The sequence below is a fragment of the Caretta caretta genome, chromosome 11 (genome assembly GCF_965140235.1).
Source record: "Caretta caretta isolate rCarCar2 chromosome 11, rCarCar1.hap1, whole genome shotgun sequence".
Lineage (NCBI taxonomy): Eukaryota > Metazoa > Chordata > Testudines > Cheloniidae > Caretta > Caretta caretta.
In genome coordinates, this window is record NC_134216.1 from 65,646,863 (window position 1) to 65,665,552 (window position 18,690).

Consider the following 18,690-nt stretch of genomic DNA (forward strand, 5'->3'; position numbering starts at 1 on the left):
TGGAGGAGCACTTAAGGTCCAGCACTTAAAATGGCTCCCACTACAGAAGTGTCAAGAACCTGTCTTGGATGGACTTGTTGGTGCTGGCTCCTCTTGAATAACTGAGTAACGCATAGGCTACTGCAGTGCTGCGTACCACTCAGTTCTGGAATAACGTTATGGAAGTGTGTCTTCTGGCAGTTCTTTTGGGATGTGTAAGTGCCGGGGAAGGTTTATATACTAGTAGTTAAAAATATTATACACTATATTAAACACAAGGTTTATATACAATATTAAAAATACACATGCTTGGTTGAGGGAGCTCTGGGGATTAATTCAGCTTCGGTATGGTTAGTTATTTATCTCTGTTTTTCAAACTAGAGTGCAAAGGTATTGCTGGTGGGGGTGGGGAACCAACTGAGCAAACAACAAGTCTTTCATCAGTATTTACCTAGGTCTGGTTCAGGAGAGGAGACTGAGCTAATGAAATGTGGTATGGGAGATGGTGGTGGTAATTAAGGACATTCTCTGCATTAGAAGGTACTCTTACTAATTCATCTGCTAACAGTTTTGAGTTGTGATTCGCCCACCAAAAAACCCCAGGTATGTGTGTGAGTTTACTGTGTCTCTTACTATTGAGCAGTGATACAGACTGCCACTTCCAATGTTAAGAAATGGAAAAACTCCAGCAGTTAAAAACAAAGCATAAAGAATTCTTCACAGGTTCTTTTTGCTCTGTTGGCTAAAAATTAATTGTCATGTGACAAAGGTTAGTGGTACTACCATGTGTCCAGTGAACAAGGGGTTAACTTCAGCTCAGATCCTCACCTTCCCTTGCTCAGGAGCTCAGTGCAAGGATTATAAACTGATGGTTTTGGAGACTGAGGCTCAGATCCTTAAAGGTATTTAGTCTCTTAACTCCCATTGATTTCTCCAGAGCAGCCGAAGTGGAAACACTACTTGTTAGAGGTTCTGCACTGAGTGCCAGCAGCCTGGATTGAACCCTAGGCAGAAGAATATAGGAATTCCCATACTGGATCAAATCAGGAGCATATCTAGTCCAGTATCCTATATCCAACTGAGGCCAGTACCACCTGTCTCATGTGAAGAAGCAAGAAACCTGCCAGTAGATGAACCTGTCTACAGGGAAATATTTTTTGTAAAGCACATTACCAAATAGGTGTTCTATCCATACGCATGAGGATTTATGTTTCCCAGAATTCTCAGACTTTTTTAATCCTTGTTACTGTAACAGTGGCTGTTCTCCTTATTCATATAAATATTTTCGGACTCCTGCTATACTCTAGGCCTCTCACCCTATCCCAACTGTGGGGAGCCCTCAGTAGGATAATGGTGGAAACTGGCTTGGAAGAAGGAGGAATCAAATCTTGTTAGTGCTGCAGTCCCAGCCACTGGGTTCACAGGTAGAAATGACAGACCCACTCAGCTGAGTGGGATTAGATCCCGCAAAGCCTTACGAAGTGTAAGAGTTCATAAGCTCATTATTCTTGGAGGGGTGGAAAACAGAATTGCAGCTGCCATAGGCTATTGGTACTGGAAGGGAAGAGCGGGCACTAATCTACCCCAAAAGGTGCAAAGAACACTGTACAGTGCACCATGGCTGCAACTCTGATTGATGTGAGATACAGAGGGCGAGAGAGAGAGAGGATTCTGCATTCTGTCCAAAAGAGAGAGAGAACAAAATTACTGGAGTACACAACAGGGAGACTTTTCCATGCTGAAGTCCAGAAACTCATAAAGCTGAAAAGAAATGAATAGCATTAGAAAAATCAACCCTTGTGGTTAAGGGCATCCCTGTGTCATTTCAGAGCCCAGCAAAAGCTTTGTGTTTAATTCAGTTGAATCTTTCTTATTCAGTGACACTACTTGCCTACACAGGCATTTTATAATATCAGATTATGGATGAAAACCTGCAAGGAGGGTTGAAACAAACTAAGTCACAGCTGCATGCCATTACCTGCGCCACCAGTGTGTTAATCATGAGAACTTAGCAGAAGATCTTTGGAAAGGCCTATTCTTTCACAACACTTGATAATATCTCTCACTACTAGCAAACTCTGTTAGGCCTGGTCTACACTACAGAGATAGGTTTCAGAGTAACAGCCGTGTTAGTCTGTATTCGCAAAAAGAAAAGGAGTGCTTGTGGCACCTTAGAGACTAACCAATTTATTTGAGCATGAGCTTTCGTGAGCTACAGCTCATGCTCAAATAAATTGGTTAGTCTCTAAGGTGCCACAAGTACTCCTTTTCTTCTTACTACAGAGATAGATCCACGCAAGGCAGCTTACATTGATCTGACTGTGGAAGTGGGACGATGATGATCATCTTGGTCCCTTCTAGCCTGAAAGTCTATGAGTCTAAGTGTCTACACTTAAATTTCGCTCCTACCAACATTAACTGCCCTGCTACGATGACTTAATAACTCCACCTCCACGAGCAACGCAGAGTCAAGGTCGATGTAGTTAGGTCGACACAGTGCCAGGGTAGACACTGCGTTGCTTATGTCAATTGTTACTGGCTTTCAGGAGCCTTCCCACAATGCCCCACAGTGACAATGCAATTGATGCAAGTGCTCCTGGTATGGACACACACCACTGACACAAGGAGCAAAGTGTAGACTCACACAAACGTTGTAATTACTGCAGCAGCTATATACCGACGTAAGGTAAGTCGACTTAATTTTGCAGTGTAGACATGGCCTTAGAGACTTCAGCTTTCACCGTTATTGCATCAGCTTCTCCTCTTGTTAAAAGAAGGCCATGCCCCTGATTAACAGCCCCCATTGTTCACCACTTTTCTCACTTCTGCTTCCTATGTTGAACTCTGATGTTACTTTCTGTATCTAAGAGAATCTTTTCACGTGCACATAAGGGACATGAGTGGTCACTGAGTAGGCTAGAGAATTCAGAAAGAAATGCATCTGGAAGGTCTGTATTGTTTAAGTGTGTAAGTTGGAGCTGGCCAGAAACTGGAATCCTTGTTCCACAGAAAATTCCAAAACTTCAAAAGATTTTGTTCCAAAGCGGAACAAAAAAAATGCAATTTTGAAAGTTCCTGAGGAATAGAAATAGATTTAAACCAGAGTCTCCACAGATGAAAGGCATTATGGCTATAAATGGTCACTGCTCTTGGGTTCCTCAGTGCCTGGGTGCTTAACCTGGGCCTTGTCTTCAGAGGTGTTGAACACCCCCAGTTCCCTATGCTCAGCGCTTCAGAAACTCGGGCCCATCTTTTCTCAAGACAGGTACCCCATATTAGAAGCCACTTCTGAACATTATGGCCTATGTCACCTAAATCCCCACCTTTGCCACTAACTCTTAGAACACGTGCAATTGTACAGCTCCCTTGTCCGAGCTATGGGTACCTGAGCTGTGGAATGGCTTGAGAACCTTTCTGATGTATTTGGCTGTTGTTGGTTTTATCAGTTTAGGACAGTCTTATAATGTTGGGCTTGCTGGTTCAGAACAGGCTGTGTTATATGTACTGTGGGATATTAGAAATCAGAGCAAGCAGAATTAAATGGATCAAATTGATTTGACTATATTTATTATATAAATTAAAGAAGTGTGGCATATTTGCATGACTTAAATCAATACTCTGAAATGAATAAACCTATCACTATACCACTATTTTTATCTCTATCCTATACATTTAGGTTACTATTTTTTTAACTTATCCTGAATTCTAAAGACTAAATTCAGACTCTTAAAAACTTACATTTGGTCTGTGTTAAATTATGTCTGTGAAACATGAACGTTCAAACAACTGGTAATAAAGAAACTTCAATGATTTGAATTATGGTGTTAGAAAAGAATTATGAAAATATTATGGGTAGACTGCATAACCAATGAAAAAGTATTGGAGATGATTGGAACTTAGCCAATGCTAGTCAGAGATGTTATGAAAAGAAAAGATTTGAATGGCAGGACATGATTTAAGAGACTCAGCGGGCAGTGTATGTTTATGGACACTGGAAGGGAAAGTTGATGGCAGAAGAATACCAGTCAGAAATAGAAGATCTTAGATGGACAATATGGTATTGTGGGTGGATCAAAAGGACTGTTCATGCACAAAGAGATTATCAGAGAATCATATGGAATGGCCTACCATGGTTGAAAACCGTTAGTAATGCTATGCCACATAAGAAGAAGCCTGATAATATTCTACATCATCTGTCCAAGTAATTAACTCTGTTAATGCTATGGCCCTATGTTTTAGAGCTCCCCATTGCAGTTTATACAGATTACTAAGAGGGTTGCCAACCCGCCCGGTTTCACTGGAAGTCTCCCTGAATTGGGCTCTATCTCCAGAAGGCTACTGAAGCCAAACCAGGAGATTTTAGGCAGCTAAAAGTCTGGCAGTGCAGCGGGGCTAAGGTGGGCTCCCTGCCTGCCCTGGCCCTGAGCACGTCCCTGTGGCCCCGAGGGGAGGCTGAGTGTCACAGCCAGGTTATGGGCGGCCAGACCAAGTAGCCAGAGCCAGAGTTCACAGTCACAGGACAGGAGTCAGGATACCAGGAGGTCAGAGGCGGGAGACAAACTGGAGATCAGAACCACAAATCAGATGCGAGGAGTCACTCCAGGTCAGAATGCCAGGAAATCAAGCCAGGGGAGCAGTAAGCACAGAGTCCAGAACAGAGCAGAGCCCAGTTACTCAGGTAGTTTCCTGTTCCTGCTGCTGTCTTAAGTAGGGCCAGCAGGCCAATCAGCTGTTCCAGGACTTCACCAATAGGACTGCAGGGGTGGAGCCTCAAACTGGTGCTGGGCTTCATGGATCCCAGGTACGCAAGCATCAGCAGGCTGCCAGAGGGAGGGTTGTAGTGTGGTTTCCTCCTGTAGACCCAGGTTCAAGATCTGTGGGTCATGACACCGAGGAAGCATGTGGAGACATGGCCCCATTACATCTAGTGAACAGATATAGCAAGCAACCCTATAACACAGCCAAATTAGCTAGTGGGGAAGGGCATTGCCCCACCTTCACAGTGGCCAGAAATGCCCCTTTTGGGGCGCTAACTCTGCAATCAGCAGTAGCAGTCCTCACACCCTGCCCCTTTGTTCCTATCAGGCTAATTATGGCATATGCCTGCAGGAGGAATGCGCTTCTTGTACCCTTTCTTTTCTAGCATCCCAGGGAGGGAGCAGTTTGAATTTGGCCCTTATGTCTCCTCTTACATGCCTGTTCTGCTCTATCTCCTATGAAGACTGCAAGGCTTCCAAAATAGCGTGACTCACTGGCTTAGTGTGTGTGTATGTGATCATGCCTCACTTGAGGGGCTAGGCCCATTGAGTATAACAGTGTAGTGGTAACTGCTGTACCTTCCAAGGAGCTTGGCTCCTGGATCTCTGTGTGCTTGTAACTCGGGAAGAGGCACAGCTGTCCCAGGGAGGAAGGGGGGCCACTGCTTCACTGAGAGTCTGCTTGGCAATAGGAAGAGAGGAGAGTAATGTGGCCCCTATTTGGAGCAATGGGGCCCCACTCAGGTTGGAGGACGATAGCAGGGTGCCTGGATGGCCACTAGCCGCCTGCTCAGAGGAGGAGCAGTGTCTCAGAGAAAGGAGCGTGTTAGAGTCAAATGACTGACAAGTAAAAGCCCGGGAAGAAGAGTTAGCCTGACCCACAGGAAGGTCCTCAGTGAGATGCCTTCCCCTGGGAGCATGGCGAGAAGGAAGAAGCCAATTTGGAGGAGTCTGAAGCCAGCCACTGAAAGGGGAAGGACTTGCCTTATGGTGAGCTCATGAGTCCCAGCCTGGTTCCCTCTTCAGAACTGGCATCTGAGTACCTGAAAGCAATATCCCTAAGCTTGGCCCTTTCCCTGTTCCAGGTGAGGCCCAGTTTATAGCATCTTGGTGGGAAAACTCCATACCCACTTGGGCTGAATGAGTCTTTCAGCTCCAAAAGCAGCCGCTATGTGGCAAGTTCTGCTTTGGCTGCTCATTCAGGGCTGCCTGCCTGCTGTGATTGTCGCTGAGCATGAAGGTAGGAGATTAGAGCTAGGATTTTTAGTAGTTATTATAATTTGCACCTTGATCCCTGCATCATTTTATGATGAGGGGAAATCTCAGAAAGAGAAGCAGCCTGCATGAAGACGATGCCTACCAACTGAGACTGTCAGCCCCTCTGCAGTGTCTGAGCAGTCCAGATGGATCTCTGAACCTGGGGGATCATTCACAGAGTGGTGAGTGCACCAGTCAGGGAAATGGTTTTGGAGACATTCCCCCCAGTTCCCTGACTGCATCTTCAGGCCAGGAGCTGAGGGTTTGGAGGTTTTATTACCTGCTGCCTATTAAACCTGGGGAGAGGCTTGCATCTTATCCCACATGAGAGTCTTTTGGGCTGTGCTGAACCAAGTCAGCCAAGTTGCTTATTGTTGTTACAGAAGAGATTGTTAGCACAGGTCACCAAGGGCCCCTACAAAGTAGGCGTACCAGCTTTGTCTATCAGGTCATGTGAGTGGGGAAATACAAGGGAATTATCAGCCTCGGCACCTGTGACCCTGAGTAATGTTCTACCCTGTTATGTTATATTTACTTCTTGTTTAATATAATTACTATGAATATATTGGGTGTTTGTGTTTGTTTCGTGGGAGTCTCCAACTATCTGGCACGTAACTGGGGGTTACCCTGGGGTTAGAATTTTCCTTCCCAGCTGCCCTGGTGACACTGCCAGGAAGGCGAAAGGAGGTGTTGGAGGTGCCGCCGAATATATTCATCTGGGAAGAAAAGAAGGACGTTACACCCTGCTGAGCTGGAGGCGGGGTCCTGGGCTTTCCCATCAAAACGTTAAAAGAGAGAACTGGGTGGTGGGGGATGCAAGCAGTAGAGGGTTGTGGTGAAGAGGTTATAGGTCCCAGGCTCAGTGTCTGCTGCGGAGTCTGCACGCTGGTAGCTACAACGGGGAAGAGCATTACTGTACTCGAGTCATTCTTGCTGGCAGTGCCCAGGCATGTGCTGAACAGTTTGTCACTCTTCTTGGTTCACTGGGGATGTCTGGCTCTGTTTAACACAACAACAATGGCTGCAGGCTCGGCAGATTGAAAGTCCTCGGTGGCAAAGCTCTATAAATCACTGGGGGAAACTAACACACTTCATAGCCTAGGAAGTACACTCTGTCCCACTCAGGGGCCTAGGGCAGACTCATACCCATCTTTACAACATAAGGGTAAGCTGATAAGAGTTTTTATCTCTGAAGTACCGGCTCTACTCCAAGCCAAATGCTTTTTGTATGGAAATAGGCTCATTAAGAAAAACGCTAACGTGAAGGGGTGTGTTTATCAGGACACAATTACACCACTGTGTATCCCAAGGCCTAAAGCTCAGCCAAGTGTCTGAATCCCCGTGAGGGAGTATCGTGGCCTAATGAGTAACTTACCAGGTGAAGCAACTTTAAGCGTGAAGGGGGCTATTAAAAATCTCAGCTGAGTGGGCAAGCCTTGGAGTTATAGGATTACAATGTTGAACAGCTATTTCAGCGGAGGGATTAGTTTTTACGCTCTCCCCTCAGGCATGTTTTCTGGCCCATCACCATTCTACCACTTCTCCCCCTTTCCTAGCTAAACAGCGTTATAACGAAATGCATCTAGCCCAAATATGCTGTCCTATACAGAAAGCTATCTCCAGCCCAGGGCACATCTCTGCCCGGGTGTATCTATCTATATGTTACCAACTGCTTGGAGTCTACGCAATGTGCCGCAGTTGCAGCTTGTTATCTGCTTTGTCCAGAGTAACGAAAATAAAGCAAACAAATTTTGCAAGTTCACCCACCCCACCTCCCCCACCACAAGGCATGAATATATGGGTGAAACGCTGATTGATCAATCATGCTGCACGTAGATTGAAGAGTTCAAGGCCATTTTAAGTGTAATGAAATGTGTAACCTGCCCCCCTCCAAAAAAAAAAAAAAAAGGAGGGGGGTGGGTGGGGGGAAGAACTGGCTGGCACTATCCTCTGAATTTGTACTTTTGGGTAATGCACTGGGCATGGAGTGACATTTTTTGTATCCTTGTTTGAAATATGTAAAAAATAGGGTGGTAAAGAATTTGTTTTGTTTTTATGTAGTGTCTGGAATGTGCAAGTCTGGCATTAGCAGGGTATTCCTCTCTCATGGAAGGCAGAGTTCAACGAAGCACTTAAGCAGGTGCTTAACTTTAAGCACATGAGTAGTCCCATTGTCTGCAATCTGTTAGTCCCAGCTGATTTGAATGACACTGCTCATGTGCTCAGATTTCAACAGGTTCTGAAGTGCTTTGCAGGCCTGAAATGTACTCATCTGATAGCATGGGATCCTCTCTTTTATCTACAGAACATGGGCAGCAGCAGTGTAAGCTTCCCCCACTACCCCACCAATTACTAATCTTATTTATTCTATGTACTATGTTGGTGCCTAGATGCTAGGGCCCCCATGGTGCTAGGCACTGCACAAGCATGTAAGAAAGACATAGCCTTGATCCAGGCTAAAACTGGAAAAGCTTCCTTTCAGGAATAGTTCCTGCATTATTCAGTTCTTGGCTTCTCTGCTGGGTCTTCGTAACAAAGTACAAGTTGCGGGGATGGTTTTATGATGCAGACACCCAAGATCACCAGTGCATTTTGTATTGATCACCAGGCAGTCATCAGCTGGGGATGACTTGTAGTCACTACCCATGTCAGCTGAATGGAAAGCGGAGACTAACCAGTTAAAAACTCCGTATCCCATGAGCCATCTAGTGGCAGTCCCCGTTGGTTCAGATGTGCATTCAAATGAATGAGGAGAGTTGGCTATTTACTAGTTTGAAGATGAAATCAGGTCATTTTTAGAAAGTGGTAGCTTCCTTCTTAGTATTGGAGGAGAATCAGGTCCTTCCCAGAACTGAGCGTAGGGGGAGGAGGAGAGAAATTATTTTGACCTATTTTTACTTGAAACCAGTGGTGAAGGGAAGCATGAGAGTTTATTCATCTTTGGGTTTCATACTTCCGCCCCCTCTATAGTATCAGAGTTCCTACATACACACACACGTACATGTGTATTAATCCTATCAAATGTAACCTTGGCCTCAGTGATATCTAGTGGCAGAGAATCTCACAGGTTATTTGGGGGTGTTTTAAAGTATTTCTTTTTATCAAGTTTAAACTCATTGCCATTCAATTTCACAAGATGTCCTCTGGTTCTTCTAGCATGAGAGAGGATAAATAGGATCACCTAGTTTACCTCTTTATACCATGCTTTATTTTACATACTCCTATCATGTACCCTCTTATTCATTACCTTCCCCAAGTGACTGAGTCCTGATCTTTTCAATCTCTAGCCATATGGAACCCTTTCCCTGCTCTCAGCATTTTAAGCACTTGTTTGGGAACACCTTCTATCAGTTGCCTTTAACTAACACACGCTGGCTCAGTTTGGGCTCTCTGCACCACAGAAGCCAGTGCAGGCAGAGTGGCCATGAAGTGGGGCATGCACACTGCTGGCACGCTGGAGATGGGGCTCCACGCCAGCTCTGAGAAAGCTAGCAAACACGGAGGCTTGAAGACGGACGTGGAGAGAAACCATACCGACATACCCACACAGTTCATCGCGGGGAGAGGAAGGCAGTAATTGCCTATGGTCTGGAGGGGAAATGTATCCCCTGCAATTGATAAATTCACTCCCCAAACCCCAATTCACTGGGATTGGATCAGTCTCACCCTGGATGAGTTCATGGTCTGATCGCTGGAGCACATGGGCCATGGAAAGCTTAGTGCAGCCCAGTGAAAAAGCACAATAAAGTTGACCCTCTCCCCCAATAGCCCCTCTGTGAATATCCGTTTGGTGAGGATGGCTGTGAATGAGAAACCTCAATAACTGCGAGCCTCTCATAATAAATGGGCTTAAACACTGGATATTGAGTTCAAAGTTCTGTTCAGGCGCTACAAACCCCATCTATCTCGTTCTAAGGCTCTCATGGGTGTTCTCAGTACAGGCAACACTTTATTGCAAAAATAAGAGTAATCTTCAAACATTGGGACTCTGTGAGGTGGAAGCAAAATGTATGGAGGAGAGAGTAACTACTGTTATTAGGATAAGTACTGCAATCCCAGGTTGCTCATACAAAACTCTCCTTGGCTACAGTTTGAGTTTCACCTGAGTAAGGATTTCCAGATAGCCTTTTGGAACAATGTGAGCCTCCATTAACTACTACAAAGGCTTTCCGTATTCCTTCTAAATTGGGCTGCTAATCCTAATGGCAATGGAATTTGACCCTTTCCCAAACCTTTGATTCGTTTTCTTGTGCTGGAGATAAGGAAAGAGCCTTATCTCTCTCCAGCTTGGAAGGGACATAGAATCAGTATCCCAGAGAGCAGATGTGCATAGACTGGGCTGCTCAAGCCTAAAAGAAAAAGATTAATCTCCTTGAAAATGGTTATGGCTAACCTGGAATGGATATGGCCATCTTGTTTCCAGCTAAACAGTGTATAAACCTTAATGGTCAATAGTCTATTTGTCTTGATTATCACACAGCTAAGCTTTTTCTAACTGCTCATTTGCAAAGTTTGGAAAAGACAAGCGGTTGTGAGATGGGTAATTTGGAGTTAATATGAAAGTTTATTATTTCTGATATCGATCACAGTAAAACCTCAGAGCTACAAATACCTCGGGAACTGAGGTTGTTCATAACTCTGAACAAAACATTGTGGTTGTTCTTTTAAAAGTTTACAACTGAACACTGACTTAATACAGCTTTGAAACTTTACTATGCAGAAGAAAAATGCTGCTTTTAACCATCTTAATTTAAATTAAACAAGCACAGAAATAGTTTCCTTACCTTGTCACATCTTTTTTTAAAAAAACTTTCCCTTCTTTTAGTAGTTCACATTTAACACAACACTGTACTGTATTTGCATTTTTGGTTTTTTTGTCTCTCCGACTGCCTGATTGCGTACTTCTGATTCCAAATGAGGTGTGTGGTTGACTGGTCAGTTCATAACTGTGAGAGTCTATTGTAGCTTGAAACTTTACTTTCATTTTGATATGATGTCTGACTTTTTCAAATATTTTGCTTTAATTTCTCTTTTTACAAAACAGGAACTATGTTTAGTGCCTCTTAAAATTATTATATTGGATAGTAAACTGACATTTCAAGAAACCTTTGGATTGATCATGAAGATGCCTAATTCTGTTTGCTTATAATATTCACTGCTCTACCTGCATGCCTCTACATTTGTTCTAAAGTAATGTTTTCTCCATTTTATGAAGGATTGTCTAAGACTTGGGCCATAGAACTGTGTGTGAATTATAGGGGTCTGTTTATAGAGTTAGTGGCTGTTATTTGTAGTAGTCAGTCCATATTAGAGCTGGCTGAATTTTCTTCATTGAACAATGCAGTTGTGTAGAAATGTTTGATTTTTACCAAATTTTTGATTTTTCAATTGGAAAAAAAAGAGAGATTTTTTGTTTAGTGTTTTAATTGAAATTTTCGTTTGGTATTTTCAAAACTGAAATGAAACAAATTTCAGTTGGAAAGAAAACTAATTTTCATATCATTATGAATTTTTTTTAATAAAAAAATCAAAATTGGCCACAAAAAAATTCAAACACTTTTTTTTGCAGTTTCCCCGCAGAAATAGCTCTAGTTAAGAAAAATCTTTTTAGACATTTCCTTTCACGTTTCCAGTTCTAATGAACCCCCCAAAACTCAATGATAGCCAAAACCAGCAAGATTTTTTCTTAGTTGCAGTCCATCTTGTGAGAGATCACTAAATATTACATAATTTCCATCTGAAACCACAAATCTACCCAGGTGCACTTAAAGCTGGGCCTAAGCTAGTGAAGAATTCACAGCACTTAGGTTGAATTTTGAGCCTGTAATGAAAACCTAAAACAAGCTGAGTTTTTTGTCTGGTTTGGGTTTTACTTGGAGAGTTTTGCACAATTGTACAGGCTTCCCTCTGAATCTAAACCCCATCAGACACAGACCTAGAATTCCTGAGTCCTTGGAACAGCCCATTAACATCAGCAGAATCTTTGTCTGAGTAAGAACTCCAGATTGGAACCCAGGAATTAGATTTCTAATGTGCTTTTTGGGGACAGACTTTGATACCCTTCCATTGGGTAGCACCTTACTCTGTGACTAGTCTGACTCATTGCAATGGGATTATTCATGGAATAAGATATTGCACAACATGATGAGGGCTTAACACAAGAAAAGGCATGGTTAAAAGAAAAATGTGAAAAAGAAAAAAAATAAGTTGGGAAAGTAGCTATAGTGCAATTCAGAATGATTTTTACAAGCCAACTACAGCCTCCAATAAAATCTTTACAACTTTGTCTTTGCAATTAGCTAACCTCACTTAATCAGGTAAATACAGGGAATACCTGGGGTAATCTTCTTATTCCATTTATCTATCCTGTGAGTTAACTGATTCCTTATATGATCCAATGGGGTTGAAGGTCAGGAGTAAGGAGTAGCATTGAAAAGAGAAATAAACAAAAAACCCTAACAGCTGAACATGCAGCTAATAAGACATGTTTCAGAGTAGCAGCCATGTTAGTCTGTATTCACAAAAAGAAAAGGAGTACTTGTGGCACCTTAGAGACTAACCAGTTTATTTGAGCATCAGCTTTTGTGAGCTACAGCTCACTTCATCGGATGCATACTGTGGAAAGTGTAGAAGATCTTTTTTAAGGTATTTTTTCATGCTTTGTGTGTATATAAAAAGATCTTCTACACTTTCCACAGTATGCATCCGATGAAGTGAGCTGTAGCTCATGAAAGCTGATGCTCAAATAAATTGGTTAGTCTCTAAGGTGCCACAAGTACTCCTTTTCTTTTTGCTAATAAGACGTGTTTGTTCTAGCCATGATCACCATGGGCCAGATCTCCCAAAATGCTCATCACCTGCGTCAGCCACCCAGTTAAATGGCCAGATTGTTCAAAAGATCTCATCTCTCGATGAGACACCTAACCAAAGGACCAGATTTTCTAAAGGTTTTGACAATGTAACATACTACTTGATTTGAGAACTGAGTAAAGAATATGGCTTGCTCATACCATTTTGGTCTGGTGGTTAAAACAATGCATTTTCAAAAGACTTGAAATTTTGCACTTACAATCTTATTCTGATATCTTACTTAAGTTGATTAGTACCTTATCCTTCTTAGAGCTACTGACCACCGTGAAACTACTTGTGGAGTAAGGTACTATCCAATGTGACAGAAAGGGTGACAACATCCAATTTTTGACTAGTAAATGAGAAGGCTCCTAAGAGACCTTTTCAGGGTTAATGTGGAAACAATGCATAAATTAAAGCAGCTGCCTAAATACAGAATGTATTTTCCAAAAAGGCTGGACAGGAAGGTGAATGATCACACATTTACACATGTATTCAAATGTACAGTACCATAATAGGTACAAAAGAATGCTGTTATCACAGTCATGTTGGCTTCTTTGATAATTCCACTTTTCCTGTCTCTCTGAGAACAAAGGGGTAGATTATTATTAGGTATATCATTTTATTAGATTTTTTTAAATATGGGAAACAAACTAAGGGAAGGGACCATGAAAAATGATAAAGGAAAATGTGGTCCTGACCCTGTATTCCTTGTTCATCCAGAACACCCCCTGGACTTAACTGGCACAGGAGTTACGATGGATGGCTTTGCCCCCTTTTACTCCTGTGGAGTATCCTCACAGAATAAAGTCCTACTCAGCATGAGTTGTCAACCCCAACCAATCCAAAAAACATGCATCAGCCCCTCCTCCCCCGAATCATGAGAATTTTCTTAAAAATCACAAGTTTTTTTTTTTAAATCACTGTTGTTCTTTTTATTTGCCTTCTGGTGCTGGAGTCTTAGGGATCACATTTTCAAGCTTCTCTGCAACTCTGAGGGCTAGAAACTTTTTTTTTTTTAAGCAAAGGCAGAAGTTCTCTGGTAATAAACTTCTAACAGCAGTATGGGCCTTAAGAAAACCACCAAGTGTCATGAGATAAAATTGTGAGAGCTGGAAACACTGAATCAGGTTGGCAGAATCTGACCCTTAATGTGATCTGTGATCTACTCTGAGTGTTCTCCTTCTTTTAAAATAAATACATAAATAAGAACGAAGAAAAAATGTTAAACCCACAAAACAGAACAAACTACTTTTAAAAAACCATTATGGTCATGGCTCAAGATAATAAAAGCCAGGAAATCTAAAGGTAAAGCCTGGCACACTATTCTTATCCCAATTCTTCTCTTTCAACATTTCTCCCTGCACTCACATGGAGGGTCAGCATTCGTTTTGAAATTCTGGGCTTGTGACAGTGTGGATAATGATTTCCTCACTGTCCAAATTCCGTTTGTTTTTTTTTGCTCAGAGCGGCAGGTGTAGAAGTGTAGCATAGCATGCTTTCTCTCCTGCAGCATTCCCAGAGTGATCATATGATAGCATATGCCTGGACGCTGTTAGTACATTTGCATGTGAACAAGATAACACATAGTTTTTGTGATTCCTACAGAGAGAAAAAAAACCTGGAGTTACAAACTCCGATGTAACAGGGGTGTCACGCTATTTGGAGTGGCTCATGAGTGCCTACCTCAGGGCAGACTTCCAAAACCAGGGCAGACACCCCAAACTGGTGGTGTGTTCTATAATTAGATTTCACCAAGCCAGTAACAAATGTGAACTCCTGGATCACTACAACAGTCATACCAAAGCCAAACTAGGCATTTTAGTGCCCAGGGTAAGCAAGCATATTTGCACCCCCTACTGGATTTTTTGGTCATTTTCCCACCTCTGTGGCTTTGCGCCCTAGGCGGCTGCCCTGCTTGCCTTGCCCTGGTTACAGCGCTGAGTCTTACCATGGAGTTACAGACAGTTCCCTGGTCTACACTGGTGGGGAGATTGATCTAAGTTACGCAACTTCAGGTACGTGAATAATGTAGCTGAAGTCGACATGCTTAGATCTACTTTCTGCGGTGTCTTGACTGCGGTAGGTCAACTGCTGCCACTCCCCCGTTGACTCCTCCTACACTTCTCGCTCCCGTGGAGTACCGGAGTCGACGGGAGAGCGCTCGGCGGTGGATTTATCTTGTCTTCACTAGATGCGATAAATGGACCCCCACTAAATCGATCGCTCTGGAGGTAAATGTAGACATGCCCTTAGATTCCCCAATCCATCTTGCTACCCAGACAAACTGGACTTCATGATAAATGGTCACTTACACACACACACAAACAAACCCCCCCCAAAACAAAAAAACCCAAACCTACGATATTCAGTTTGTTTCCAGTCCCAAGAGACGAGCCACTCACCTCAGATCAATATGTACTCTAGATCCAACACCAAAGACAATGCCAGTAGCCAATTCTGTAATAAATTATCTAAAGGTTTATAAAGTAGGAAAAAGAAAGTTTTTTACAGGATAAAGCAAGCAAACATATACACACAAATGAGTTATCATCTAAATCCTAAGAGTGACAGAGTTGTAGTGATCTGTCCATTCAAAGTGAATTTCAGGGCAGATCCAGGAGGCAGCCCTTGGGGATCTCTGGCTTTAGTTTGGTGTCTCTAACCCAGTCAGAGCTCAAACAGCAAAGAGATGGAAAATTTTTTTGTGACTTTGATTTCCGTTATTCAGCTGCCAAGTCCACAGGACAAGCTTCCTTGCACATAGCATTTCCACCGTGTAATAGGCCCATTAACAAATCCTTTGTATTGTGATGTTCCTTGCTGGAACATCTGGTTTTGATAATCTGTCTGGATGAGCAGGGAGCATGATTCCAGTGCTGGGGTTTACAAGTTTAAAGCATACATTTTCAAAGTTATAAAGCAAAACTTACATATTTTCTTACAGCATGGAATACAGTCTTTACAAGCGAGATTAATGCATGCAGAACTTACAAGCATTTCATACAGTCTAAAACCTAAATACATCCTTATAAGACGAATATCTATTTTGAGCAAAACCATCATACAGGTGACCTGGTTTGATTTCTTAGCTAATATCTGAAGTCTGGGCAGGAGCTGGCTGGTTTGCCAGCATCACAGGGGGATTTCATAAAGTTGTTAATAGTGCAGTGTGAGTAAAAACTAACCTCACTGGCTCCAGTTCAGTCCTGCTGTGGAATCCCCTGTAGCAATCTTGCTGTCTGGTAAAGATAAATTAAAGCCTCATCAGAAGGGCCTTGGTACATCTCAGGAACAGGCTCGTAGGGTAAAATGTGCAAAAGCACCTACATAATTTAGGAGGTGAAGTCTCATTGAAAGTCAATGGAACATAGGAACGTGAGCCACTTTTGAAGGGATTTTAGGAGCCTTTGCAAATGATATCCTTACTCTTTAATAAAAGAAATCTAAGGCCTTAGATTCTGAGGAAGATCTTAAAAAACCCTCAGGCTTTAGGAGTCAATGCAACTTGTGCTCCTAAATCCATCAACTGCTTTTCCAAATCTCTCCCTCTGATCTCAGGTACACCAGTGTAAATCCAGAGTAACTCAACTGATTTAAACTTTTCAGTTACTATGTTGGGCCTGAGTCTCATCTCACGTCAGTGAAACTCCACCAAAACTCCACTGACTTCATGTGAGTTACTCTAGATTTTCATGGATGTCAGAGATGCTCTGATTTATTTTTTTAAATAAGCATTGGTCTACTACTGTAATTTTAAGGAGAACATGGAAATGACAGTCATTTTACTGCAGTAGCTGAGCTGGGTGTGTAGATAGTTTTGCCATTAAAGTCCTCAAGGGAAGCTGTATAATTTTAACATAGGGTGAAAATAATACGTTTATAGATGACAGACAGTCTAGATAGCCTTGTGATTTTTTTTCTTTGGTATGGGTCATGGGAGTTATGGCTGTTACACAAAACCCAGAAATCCGTAGGGTTCTCCCATCACTATTTTCATTTTAGCCCAGTGTCCCATTTACTCTCTATAACTCATACACATCACATTCTCGCCTTGTGGAGAAGACCCACATGGATCAGGAAATTCTATCAGTTCGGATTGGAGAATCTCCTCTGAATCCTTCCATAGGAGGTGAGGAAAGCGATATCCACTGGGATGGGCAGGGCGGTGGTGTGCTAAACCAGTGGCTGTCCCATGATCTGTACGCTTGTCACACTCATAGAGAGCCTGTGGCTAGAGAGACATCATGCTGGTCTCCCTGTTGCACTCATATAGGGACCATGCTGCCCTATGCTGACTGCTTCCATGGCTTCCAGATACATCTAAGGGAAGAATCCCCACTCAACTCACTTGCTTGGGTGGAGCAGGAGCTGGCAATCGATGAGGAGAACTTGAAACGTGCCCTGCTTGATTGGACCCAGGTCGCGTGAGGCAGTTCTTTCCTTTGATTTAGATGAGTGTTAGGTTTCTGGGGAGAATGCACGTCATTGCAGATATGAGATTTGCGTTCCATAATATTCTGAAATCTGCTTAAAATTTGCTGTTTTGGCAAATATCCCTTTTGCCATGACACAGGTAAAGAGGTTGAAACACAAAAGAAACATAACCCAACAATACCAACACCCATAGATGAAAGAAACATTAAACATCCTAGTGTGGTCTAGTAGGTGGTGTGTAGACTCAGGAGGCTTAGGGACTATTCCTGGCTGTACGACTTTGCCTGCTGTGTGACCCTGAGCATGTCGCTTTCCTTCTCTATGCTTCTCTTTCCCCTCTCCCCCTTTGTATTATCCATTTAGACCAGTGGTGGGCAACCTGCGGCCCATTAGGGTAATCTGCTGGCGGGCCGCCAGACAGCGTGGTTACATTTGCACGGCCGCCCACAGTTCCCAGTGGCTGCAGTTCGCTGTTCCTGGCCAATGGGAGCTGCAGGAAGCAGTGGCCAGCATGTCCTTGTGGCCTGCGCCACTTCCAGCAGCTCCTGTTGGCTGGGAACGGTGAACCGCAGCCACTGGGAGCTGCAGGAGGCCATGCAAATGTAAACAAACTGTCTGGTGGTTCGCCAGCGGATTACCCTGAGGTGCCGCAGATTGCCCACTGCTGATTTAGACTGTAAAGTCATCTGGGCAGGGACTGTTTCTTACTATACAATCATAGAAATGGAGGGCTGGAAGGGATTGTGAGAGGTCACCTACTCCAGCCCTGGGTGCTGTGGCAGGACCAAGTAAACCTAGACCAATCCTGACGGCTGTTTGTCCAGCCTGTTTTTAAAATCCTCCAATGACGGGGATTCCACAACAGCTCTTGGAAGCCTATTCCAGAGTTTAGCTAATCTTATAGTTAGAAAGTTTTCCTAATCTCTAACCTAAATCTCTCTTGCTTCAGATTAAGCCCATTACTTCTTGTCCTACCTTCAGTGGGCAGGGAGAACAGTTGATCACTGTCCTCTTTATAGCCACCTTTAACATATTTGAAGACTGTTATTAGGTCCCGCCTCAGTCTTCCTTTCTCAAGACTAAACTTGCCCAGTTTTTTCACCTTTCCTCATAGGTTAGGTTTTCTAAATTTTCTATCATATTTGTTGCTTTCCTCTGAACGTACTCAAATTTGTCCACAACTTTCTTACACAGTAGCGCCACAGAACTGGACATAGTTCTCCATCTGAGGCCTCACCAGTGTCAAGTAGATCATGACAGTTACGTGCTGTGTGTTACATGAAAGACTCCTGTCAGTACACCTGGAATAGTATTGGTGGAGGGACCTAGAAATAAAAGGTCACTGAGTGCACACCTGGTGGAGCTGGTACAGTTTCCATGGGGAAGAAGCTACGCCCTGTTACACATGAGG

At 43.1% G+C, this 18,690-nt stretch overlaps 1 protein-coding gene across 2 annotated transcripts in view; it reads left to right on the forward strand.

Moving 5' to 3' along the window:
- Positions 1-430: 430 nt before the first annotated feature.
- CPS1 (carbamoyl-phosphate synthase 1) overlaps positions 431-18,690 on the forward strand; it is a 153,973-nt gene continuing 135,713 nt past the window's right edge. Inside the window, exon 1 of one of the 2 annotated variants that reach the window (XM_048870121.2) lies at positions 431-582. The gene's annotated coding sequence lies outside the window, so the exon portion shown is untranslated. The remainder of the gene's footprint in view (positions 583-18,690) is intronic. The other variant, XM_075118122.1, reaches the window with a different exon arrangement.